Genomic DNA, 12831 nt, shown 5'->3' with positions numbered 1-12831 from the left:
GATGGAAATGCTTGAGAAAACATTTTCCACTTTTCACGCATCGAATATAACTCTACAACAACAGTATAGAGTGCGTGGATTTTTGAGATATTCCAAACTAATCGCATGTCTTCTTGTGGCGGAAAAGAACAACGAATTGTTAGTAAGAAATCATCAATCCCGACCCACTGGATCAACGGCATTTCCTGAAGCAAATGTCGTAATGAAAAATGAAAACCAAAATAAAAGGAATAGACCAGATTTTGGTCGTGGACGAGGTCGAGGACGTGGGCGTGGACGTGGACGTAGAAATGACCGTGGTCGTGGACGCGGTCGTGGATATGAAAATAATCGAGATAGTTATTTCAGTAACTCATCTCAAAAGAGCGTCACGCACCACCCACTAAAAAGGCAGCATGAAAACATGAGTGAAAATGAAAATCACTCAAAAAGAACCGAGAGTGTTTGTTATAGATGTGGCACTCCGGGACATTGGTCACGAACTTGTCGAGCCCCCGAGCACCTTTGTAAGCTCTATAAAGAATCGATAAAGGAAAAATGAAAAGAAACCAATTTTGTTGAAAATAGTGACCATTTAATTGGTTCAACTAGTTTCAATGCTGCAGATTTTTTGAATGATTTCGAAGACATTGATTAAAAGATTGGTGGGACTAGATTGTAACAAATTTGTATTTTTCATGCATTTTTGTATTATAAAGCATGTTATATTTTACATTTGTATTGTACTTAATTTTTCTTTATTACATTTTTGTGAAGTTTGATATGGAAAATGCTATGAGCAAACATGGAAATAATATCATGGAAATTTGCATACCGGATAGTGGTACAACGCAAACTATTCTGCGAGATGAAAGATATTTCTTGGAAATAAAACCAACAAAAACAATGGTGAATACAATATCAGGTCCTGTAGACTTGATTGAAGGTTGTGGTAAAGCACAATTTTTGTTATCAAATGGTACAAAATTTCTGATAAATGATGCTTTATATTCACCACGATCGAAAAGAAATTTGTTGAGTTTTAATGACATATATTCTCATGGGTATGATACTGAGACAATGACTGATGGAAATCAGAAATATATGTGTCTTACCACATATAAGTCAGGAAAGAAATTTGTAGTTGAGAAACTACCAATGCTTCCTACTGGATTGCATTATACACATATAAGTCCAATTGAATCAAATATGGTGATGGATAATTCATCAATATTAACAAATTGTCATGATCGATTGGGACATCCTGGTTCAACAATGATGCGAAGAATTATTGAAAATACACATGGTCATCCACTGAAAGACCAAAAGATCTTTCAGAATAATAAGTTTCAATGTAAAGCATGTTCACTTGGAAAACTTATTATAAGACCATCACCAGCTAAAATCCAAACTGAATCACCCATATTTCTTGAACGTATTCAGGGTGATATTTGTGGGCCAATTCATCCACCATGTGGATCATTTCGATACTTTATGGTATTGATCGATGCCTCTAGCAGATGGTCACATGTATGCTTATTGTCAACTCGAAATGTGGCATTTGCAAGATTGATGGCTCAAATAATAAAATTGTGAAATCAATTTCCCGATTATACAATCAAGAAAATAAGACTTGATAATGCTGGAGAATTTACATCCCAGACTTTCAATGATTATTGTATGTCAATGGGAATTACTGTTGAACATCCTGTAGCTCATGTTCATACGCAAAATGGATTAGCTGAATCATTGATTAAATGTCTACAACTGATTGCTAGACCAATGATTATAAAAACAAAACTCCTTATTTCTATATGGGGACATGCAATTTTACATGCTGCGGCATTAATTCGCATCAGACCAAGTGCATATCATAAATTCTCCCCATTGTAACTTGCATTTGGTAAAGAACCAAATATCTCTCATCTAAGAATTTTTGGATGTATGGTGTATGTGCCTATTGCACCACCTCAACGATAAAAAATGGGTCCTCAAAGAAAAATCGGTATTTATATCGGTTATGATAGTCCATCAATCATTCGATATCTTGAGCCTCAGACAGGCGATGTGTTTACAGCACGCTTTGCTGATTGTCATTTTAATGAAGAAATATTCCCAGTGTTAGGGGGAGAAAAGAAACACATCGAAAAAGAAATCACATGGTATGTACCATCATTGTTACATTTGGATCCAAGAACCAAACAATGTGAAAAAGATGTACAACAAATTGTACATTTGCAAAGAATAGCAAATCAAATGCCAGATGCATTTGCAGACACAAAAGGGGTGACAAAATCATATATACATGCTGTAAATGCCCCAGCTCGAATTGAAATTCCAAAGAAATAAATTGAAGACACTCATGATGTCATTAAACGCCTGAAGCGTGGAAGGCCAGTCGGTTCCAAGGATAAAAATCCTCGAAAAAAAAAGGCATAGAGAAGCACGATGATCATAAAATAGAAAATGGTGTTCCAGAAGAAACACCTGATGATGAAAATGTTCTGTCAGAACCACAAACTGACGAGAATCGTGAAATCTCTATCAATTATATTGTTGGAAAACTGGCGTGTTCCCAGATCAATCACGATTGATACCCGGTGCAACGGAAGTTTAAAAATTTTATTATGGAACCATTCCATATTGTGGGTATCAACCGTTCAACGATTAAATTTATTTGTGTGTGTAAAATTAAATAACTATTATTAAATTTTACCTTCAATCTCGAAGCGAGATTATTGGACACCACACAGATTTCTCTGCGCTTCTTGTATCTCCCTGGAACTGATGAATATTCTGTCCTTCAATCAGGTCCACGAATGGAGGTTTAATCCCTCTGATAGATTGCACTAGAAAATCTATCAGAAGTTTTCTGCGAAGAGAATAACGAATTTGATTCGCTTATTCCAGACTGCAATTCAAAATCACAGACCGGAATTTCTCAGACAGAGAGGGAGGGTGTTCGGCCACTTTGAGAGAGAGGAGGCTAGGGTTTTCGAAATTTTGCTCTCAAAATTATGACCAGTTGTGTGTAATTTCTGTACTGCAATAACTTATTTATAATGCAGGCCACTAACACCTTAGGGCCCATTAGTCATAAGTTGAGGCCCGACAAGCAAAGCCCGCATGTTCAGAAATTAATATAAAATTCATCGTGACTCCGATTGATAAACCGATTTTACCAATGTGCACAGAAACCATTTCTGCACATTTTAAAGTCAAGATAAATTTTCCTGAATCCGAATTCAGTGGTTTCCAAAAATGTACATCCCTATGTCATTTTAGGAAATCCTACTCCCTTACTCTTATTTAAGAAGTCCAACTTCTTTATTCATTAAATTTAACTCTTTAAATTTAACTATCTCAACGGGGATTAAAAAACCATTACACTGTGTGACCCTCAATGGTTCAGGGATACAGCTAGCCGTGGGCTCACAACTCCTTGTGACTCAGAACAACGATTTCCGACTTGTCCAACGAATCATGGTAAAGCGCCTAGCAACATCGCCCCATGATTCCCTAGGTATCACTGATAGTGCCTACAAGAACCAGTAGATTTTGGTTAGCGTACAGTACGGTCCCTTCATCCATATATCCCGATCGAATCAACAACCATTGGTATATCGAGAGTCGCTCAAGATTCGATAACTATGCAATACATCTTGAAGATCAAATTAGTGACATCGCATGTGCTACTAAGAAACCATTTCTTAAATCACATCAAGTACTCTGGCCAGAGATTCGTCACACTAATATCTCCTCAGATCGCATAGGATATCCACACTCGCAAGTATGTGGTGAATCCTTGACAACAATGCATCGACTCCTATATGTGTTGTAACTGTACCCAATCCCGACACCTGATGACCCCCATAGAGTCGGTAAACGAGTCAAAGCACAGTACTAGCATATAGAGTCTCCATGATGTTTCAAGTAGTAAGGACTAATGGTGTACAACCAAAACCGCGGACTTTATCCACTCGATAAGTGATAACCACTTGGAAAGTCCGGATAGGGTAGTTCGATTATTCATCCTATGAATATCCATTTGCATGCTTCGAACATCTCCATGTTCCCTACCAATGAAACGTGGTACTCCGCATCGCAAATGCTAGTCTCAAACTCGAGCGATCCTTATCCTTATTATCGGACGGCTCAATCAACTAGGAACAGTTTAGAATATACAGTGACTATAAGATGTATTTCATGATAGACATCCCCATGTTCTACCACATCTTACATACACTATAGTATATTCAAGGTCTTTATCAAAACAACAATAGTATATCACAATATAACAATATGAAGAAAGATAAAGTCATTGCCATTAATAAAAGTGTAAATTATATTAAACAAAAGATCGTTTGTACAAAGAGTCATCAAAGCCCATAGCCACAAGTTGGCTCACTGGGCACCCACTCTTTCAATCTCCCACTTGCCCTATAGCCAACTAGTCATACTACGTAGACCCATTGCTTCGCGATGTTTGTCAAACAATGGTCCTGGCAAGGGCTTAGTAAGCGGATCAGCGATATTGTCTGCAGAGGCCACTCGTTCGACAGTGATGTCTCCTCTTTCCACAATCTCCCGGATGATGTGGTATTTCCTCAGTACGTGTTTGGATCTTTGATGAGACCTTGGTTCCTTTGCTTGAGCAACGGCACCCGTGTTGTCACAGTACACCGGGACTGGACCAACAAATTCAGGAATGACGCCCAACTCTTGGACGAACTTCCTCATCCAAACGGCCTCTTTAGCAGCAGCTGATGCTGCAATGTATTCAGCCTCAGTGGTGGAATCCGCTGTGGTGTCCTGCTTGGAACTCTTCCAAGAGACAGCACCGCCATTGAGCATGAACACAAATCCAGAGGTTGACTTCGAGTCATCCACGTCACTTTGGAAGCTAGAGTCGGTATAGCCTTCCAATTTCAGATCTCGTCCTCCATATACCATGAACATATTCTTAGTCCTTCGTAAGTACTTAAGAATGTCCTTCACGGCTTTCCAATGCATTTGACCAGGATTAGCCTGATATCTGCTCGTGACACTCAGAGCAAATGCTACATCCGGTCTGGTAGATATCATCCCATACATGATACTACCTATAGCTGACGCATATGGTACATGTGTCATATTCTCTATCTCTTCATCAGTCTTGGGACACATAGACTTGGATAGAGAAACTCCATGACACATGGGTAGATGTCCTCTCTTGGACCCATCCATTGAAAACCGTTTTAATATGGTGTCGATGTAGGTTGATTGAGTGAGTCCTATCATTCTCTTAGATCTATCTCTATAGATCTGTATCCCAAGAATGTAGGATGCCTCACCCAAATCCTTCATCGAGAATCTACCTGATAACCATATCTTTGTTGACTGCAACATCCCTACATCATTCCCAATGAGTAGGATGTCATCAACATAAAGTACTAAGAATGTCACAGCATCCTTAACTACTTTCTTGTACACGCACGGTTCCTCCGGGTTCTTGATGAAACCAAAATCTTTTATTGTTTCATCAAATTTCTGGTTCCAACTTCTGGATGCTTGTTTTAGACCATAAATTGATCTCTGAAGCTTGCATACCTTATGCTCGCTTCCCATGGATGTGAACCCCTCTGGCTGCTTCATATAGATTTCTTCCTTAATGTCTCCATTAAGAAAAGCAGTCTTCACATCCATTTGCCATATCTCATAGTCATACCATGCAGCTATGGCAATAAGGATTCTTATGGACTTGAACATTGCAACTGGTGAAAAGGTTTCATCATAGTCAACTCCTTGTCTTTGAGTGTAACCTTTCGCCACCAATCGTGCCTTGTAGGTCAATACCTTACCATCAGGCCCAAGCTTTCTCTTGTAGATCCATTTACACCCTATTGGAACAATTCCATCAGGAGGATCTACTAAAGACCAAACTTGGTTTGTATGCATTGAATCCAATTCAGACTGCATAGCTTCAAGCCATAAATTTGAATCCGCATCAGAAATTGCTTCCTTGAAGTTTCTTGGATCACATCCAATGTCGGGTTCATCTTGATCCCCTTCAAGAAGAAGACCATATCGAACAGGAGGTCTAGAAGTCCTCTCGGATCTTCTAGGTTCAGGCGTGTCCAGTAATGGTTCCTGAGGCGTAGGATCGTTATTTTGTATTTCGGGTTCTTCTCGAACTTCTTCGAGTTCCATCATCTCGCCTTTCTTATCCAATAAGAACTCCTTCTCCAAGAAGGTGGCATTCCTAGAAACAAACACCTTTGTTTCAGCAGGATAATAGAAATAATATCCGATTGAATTCTTCGGATACCCTACAAAATAACATAAGCTGGATCGACTATCCAACTTATCTCCCACTGTCCGCTTCACGTAAGCAGGACATCCCCAAATCCTCAAGTACGAATACTTAGGAGCTTTGCCATTCCATAACTCGTATGGTGTTTTGTCCACTGCTTTAGTGTGGACGTTGTTCAACAACAATACCGCCGTTTCAAGCGCATAGCCCCAAAACGAAGGTGGAAGCTCAGTGAAGCTCATCATGGATCGAACCATGTCCAACAAAGTTCGATTACGACGCTCCGATACACCATTCAGCTGTGGTGTCATAGGAGGAGTCCACTGAGAGAGAATCCCATTCTCTTTTAGATAGTCCAAAAACTCGGTACTTAAGTATTCTCCACCTCGATCCGATCGAAGTGCTTTAATACTTTTACCTAGCTTGTTTTCTACTTCAGCCTTGAATTCTTTGAACTTTTCAAATGCTTCAGACTTATATTTCATTAAATATAAATACCCATACCTTGAATAATCGTCAGTAAAGGTAATGAAGTAGGTGTGGCCATATTGAGTCCCAACTCTAAATGGTCCACAAACATCTGTATGGATCAAATCCAACAGATTTTGACTACGTTCAGGCTTCCCCTTAAAAGGAGATTTAGTCATTTTCCCTTTTAGACAGGATTCACAAGTAGGTAGAGAGTTAATATCAGACATATCAAACATGCCATCTCCCACTGGCTTGTTCATCCTCCTTGAGGAAATATGACCTAGCCTAGCATGCCAAAGGTTCGCCGGGTTTTGACTATCGATTTTCCTTTTGTTTGTTGTCGCCGGTTTATCAATATAATTTATTGGAACGTCTTCTAGTTTTAAGTTGTATAGATCGTTTTCAAGTTGTCCATTTCCAATCAAACATTCATTCTTGTAAATATTGCAAATCCTATTCATAAAATTGCAAGAATAACCATCTCTATCTAGCATAGAAACAGAAATAATGTTTTTAATTAAATCCGGAACAAATAAAACATCTCTTAAAAATAACTTAAAACCGTTCTGCAAAAATGTCTCCTATAGCTTTGGATTTATCTCTGGAACCATTCCCGAGCCTTGACTGGGTCTCACCCATCCTTAGCCTATTACTTCTTGTCATCATTTGCAACTCATTGCAAATATGAGATCTACATCTGGTATCCAATACCCAAGAAGTAGTATTAAGAAAAACATTTTAATGTAAAACATACCCTTTGCAGTTCGCAACTGCTTGAGGTATTCCTTGCAGTTACGTTTCCAATGACCGGGTTTCTTGCAGTGATGGCAAACTTGTTTAGACTTGTCCAATTTTGCATGTAACATTTGGCCTTGAGATCATGGTCCAACCATTTCTCTAGTTCGGCCAACCTTTCGGCAGTTACATCAGCCGGGGCTGTTTTCGGAGAAGCCTTTTCTAACACTTTAGAAAATCTTTTCCGAACTTAGGACAATCTTAACTTATGGAATCATTCTGTATTGTTTGCGCCAATAAGTTTGTTTTGTTGGAGAATAGAAACATGTGGATTACTGAGATGAAACAGACAATTATCGATGATTGTTTAAGCAATTTACTAAGACATAAAATAGGCGAATTTAATTTTATGAATCTCACTCCCACTATTTTAACGATTTCACTACCCTCTAGTGAAAACGGGAAACTTTTTCCTTAGTGAGAACATGGAGTCCAATTGACAAACTTATGGTCCCGAATAATATCAGCCAACCATAATTCTCAAAAGGTAGAGCCCAATTGCTTCCAAAGCAACCCCCATGTATTTACCTCATGTCCAATAAGGGCCCAATAATATGACGCCGTTTAAAGTGACATGTCAAGATGACCCATCAATATTAAGTTGTGATGGACGGTCGCCATGTGGATCCCCAATAATATGAGCCGATCCCATGGGAGTTCCACCCAACTTACAACATGTGTCGATCCAATGTACAGCTTTCCGACGGACGGGCCCCCCCAATAATATGAGCCGGACCGTATCCGCGGGTAGCATCACATACATTGACCGTTGATGGAAGGTAGGAATATTTAAACAAATTTAAATTTCCTTTATTTATCTTGATATCAATTTTAAATCATATTTAAAATGAGGGATTTTTAATTATAAAAAATTTGTCTCATCAATTTCAAATTATTGCATGCTTGCCGGATTCACGCAATTATGTCTAAAACATGCATACAATCATAATATCATATATTATATATATAGGATGATTGATTCCATTTCTAATTGACTCGTGGTTGCCAATCACGAGTCTTAGTCCAATCCTAGGTAATATGCAGTATGCAATGCAATCCTATTACATTTGCTTCCAATTTACATTTCTTCTGTCTTTATTGTCTGCTGGGCCCACCATCTTCAAATCTTGATCTCCCACTAAATCTAATGTATTTACAATAAATAACAATGACAAGTAGGGGATACATTTTTAGGGGTGGGAACGGGCCATAAACCAAGCCCACTTTTATTACATATGACATTCATACTGGGCCATAAACCAGGCCCATTAATAAAACCAACAACAATAAAAACAAATGTAAATTCCTAACATACACCTACAAAATTGGTCATGGCAATCGATCATCCTTATCCAATAACATTTAATTCAAAATTAATTTATTGGATAACATGCAGTGGCAATTCAAATTTAAACAGGATAAAATCATATTTTATATATAAAATCTCATTTTACATATAAAATCATATTTTATCTCTTTATCAAATAAAATCATATTTTATCTACAAAATCCAATTTTATGGATAAAATCATATTTTACTCAATATATTCATAAGATCAAATCTTATCATCAATTGTACCAAAAATAATTGATTTCAAAATTCAATTTAAGGATAAAATATTAAAATTTTCCAAAAATTCAAATTTATCCAAAAATCAATTTTAAAATTTTCGGACTCGAACAATTCGATCCGATGCCTCGTGAACCAATCAAAAACAATTTTTGACCGGACCAAAAATAAAATTTTAACACATTAAAATTAATTTAAATAAAAAATTAATTTTTCCCGCGGGCTGCCCGGGACACTCCCGGGCCGGCCCGCACCCGTGGGCGCGGGCCGGGGCAGCCCGGCTGCCCCTTTAGGGCAGCAACAGTTGCTGCCCTGGCGGCGCCTGGTGCACGGCGCCGCCGTGGGCGACGCCGTGCGCCCCCTTTGGGCGGCGCTGTGCGCCGCCCAGGGCAGCAACAATTGCTGCCCCACCGGGCAGCGATCCAATCGCTGCCCGGGTTTTGCCCCGAAAAATTTTTTTTTATTTAAAAATATTTATTTTGTTTCAAAAATCGAGACTCAAAAATTTTTGTACAATCGATTAATTTAATCGTTTGATCTGAGCAACCTGGCTCTGATACCACTGTTGGAAAACTGGCGTGTTCCCAGATCAATCACGATTGATACCCGGTGCAGCGGAAGTTTAAAAATTTTATTATGGAACAATTCCATATTGTGGGTATCAACCGTTCAACGATTAAATTTATTTGTGTGTGTAAAATTAAATAACTATTATTAAATTTTACCTTCAATCTCGAAGCGAGATTATTGGACACCACACAGATTTCTCTGCGCTTCTTGTATCTCCCTGGAACTGATGAATATTCTGTCCTTCAATCAGGTCCACGAATGGAGGTTTAATCCCTCTGATAGATTGCACTAGAAAATCTATCAGAAGTTTTCTGCGAAGAGAATAACGAATTTGATTCGCTTATTCCAGACTGCAATTCAAAATCACAGACCGGAATTTCTCAGACAGAGAGGGAGGGTGTTCGGCCACTTTGAGAGAGAGGAGGCTAGGGTTTTCGAAATTTTGCTCTCAAAATTATGACCAGTTGTGTGTAATTTCTGTACTGCAATAACTTATTTATAATGCAGGCCACTAACACCTTAGGGCCCATTAGTCATAAGTTGAGGCCCGACAAGCAAAGCCCGCATGTTCAGAAATTAATATAAAATTCATCGTGACTCCGATTGATAAACCGATTTTACCAATGTGCACAGAAACCATTTCTGCACATTTTAAAGTCAAGATAAATTTTCCTGAATCCGAATTCAGTGGTTTCCAAAAATGTACATCCCTATGTCATTTTAGGAAATCCTACTCCCTTACTCTTATTTAAGAAGTCCAACTTCTTTATTCATTAAATTTAACTCTTTAAATTTAACTATCTCAACGGGGATTAAAAAACCATTACACTGTGTGACCCTCAATGGTTCAGGGATACAGCTAGCCGTGGGCTCACAACTCCTTGTGACTCGGAACAACGATTTCCGACTTGTCCAACGAATCATGGTAAAGCGCCTAGCAACATCGCCCCATGATTCCCTAGGTATCACTGATAGTGCCTACAAGAACCAGTAGATTTTGGTTAGCGTACAGTACGGTCCCTTCATCCATATATCCCGATCGAATCAACAACCATTGGTATATCGAGAGTCGCTCAAGATTCGATAACTATGCAATACATCTTGAAGATCAAATTAGTGACATCGCATGTGCTACTAAGAAACCATTTCTTAAATCACATCAAGTACTCTGGCCAGAGATTCGTCACACTAATATCTCCTCAGATCGCATAGGATATCCACACTCGCAAGTATGTGGTGAATCCTTGACAACAATGCATCGACTCCTATATGTGTTGTAACTGTACCCAATCCCGATACCTGATGACCCCCATAGAGTCGGTAAACGAGTCAAAGCACAGTACTAGCATATAGAGTCTCCATGATGTTTCAAGTAGTAAGGACTAATGGTGTACAACCAAAACCGCGGACTTTATCCACTCGATAAGTGATAACCACTTGGAAAGTCCGGATAGGGTAGTTCGATTATTCATCCTATGAATATCCATTTGCATGCTTCGAACATCTCCATGTTCCCTACCAATGAAACGTGGTACTCCGCATCGCAAATGCTAGTCTCAAACTCGAGCGATCCTTATCCTTATTATCGGACGGCTCAATCGACTAGGAACAGTTTAGAATATACAGTGACTATAAGATGTATTTCATGATAGACATCCCCATGTTCTACCACATCTTACATACACTATAGTATATTCAAGGTCTTTATCAAAACAACAATAGTATATCACAATATAACAATATGAAGAAAGATAAAGTCATTGCCATTAATAAAAGTGTAAATTATATTAAACAAAAGATCGTTTGTACAAAGAGTCATCAAAGCCCATAGCCACAAGTAGGCTCACTGGGCACCCACTCTTTCATATATTAATACTGAAAAAATATGGAACCGAAAAGACATAGAAGATATTGATGAGATATTTTCTTATAATGTGGCTTGTGACATCATAAATGAAAATGAGGATCATGAACCAAAATCTTTTGGTGAATGTAAAACTCGTCATGATTGGGCCAAATGGAAAGATGCCATCCAGGTTGAATTAGATTCGCTGAATAAACGTAATGTTTTTGAACCTATAGACCTCACACCTGAAGGTGTAAAACCTGTTGGATACAAATGGGTTTTTATTCGAAAGAGAAATGAGAAAAATGAAATAGTAAGATATAAAGCTAGACTTGTTGCACAAGATTTTTCTCAAAGGCCTGGAATTGATTATGAAGAAACGTATTCTCCTGTTATGGATGCAATTACGTTTCGATATTTGATTAGTTTGGCAGTATCTGAAAATTTGGAAATGTGTCTTATGGATGTTGTTACAGCTTATTTATACGGATCACTTGATAGTGATATATACATGAAAATCCCTGAAAGATTTAAGATGCCTGAATCACAAAGTTCAAAACCCATAGAATTTTATTCTGTAAAATTGCAAAGATCATTATATGGGTTGAAACAATCAGGCCGAATGTGGTATAATCGGCTAAGTGATCACTTGATGAAAAAGGAATATGTAAATGATCCAATATGCCCTTGTGTTTTCATCAAGAAAACAACATTCGAATGTGTAATTATTGCTGTATATGTTGATGATTTAAACATCATTGGAACGAATAAAGAAATTCAAGAAGTTATGATGTACTTGAAAGAAGAATTTGAAATGAAGGATCTTGGAAAAACCAAGTACAGTCTGGGTTTGCAAATCAAACAAAAAGAATGTGGAATTTTTGTTCACCAGGCAAATTATATAGAAAAGATCCTTAAACGTTTTAATATGGATAAATCAAATCCATTAAGTACTCCAATGGTTGTAAGATCATTAAACATAGAAAAGGATCCATTCCGTCCATGTGAAAATGATGAAGTTATTCTTGGTCCAGAAGTACCATATCTAAGTGCCATTGGTACCCTTATGTATCTTGCAAATTGCATTAGACCAGATATATCTTTTGCTGTAAATTTATTGGCAAGATTCAGTTCATATCCAACAAAGAGGCACTGGAACGGAATTAAACATATATTTCGTTATCTACGAGGAACGACAGATTTGAGACTTTTGTACTCAAAAGACACCAATCAAAGTATCATTGGATATGCCGATGCTGGATATTTATCTGATCCACATAAGGCACGTTCCCAAACCGGATATGTATT

Source organism: Henckelia pumila, chromosome 2, assembly GCF_033568475.1.
Source record: "Henckelia pumila isolate YLH828 chromosome 2, ASM3356847v2, whole genome shotgun sequence".
Classification (NCBI taxonomy): Eukaryota; Viridiplantae; Streptophyta; class Magnoliopsida; order Lamiales; family Gesneriaceae; genus Henckelia; species Henckelia pumila.
Note: the sequence above shows the minus strand (reverse complement) of the source record.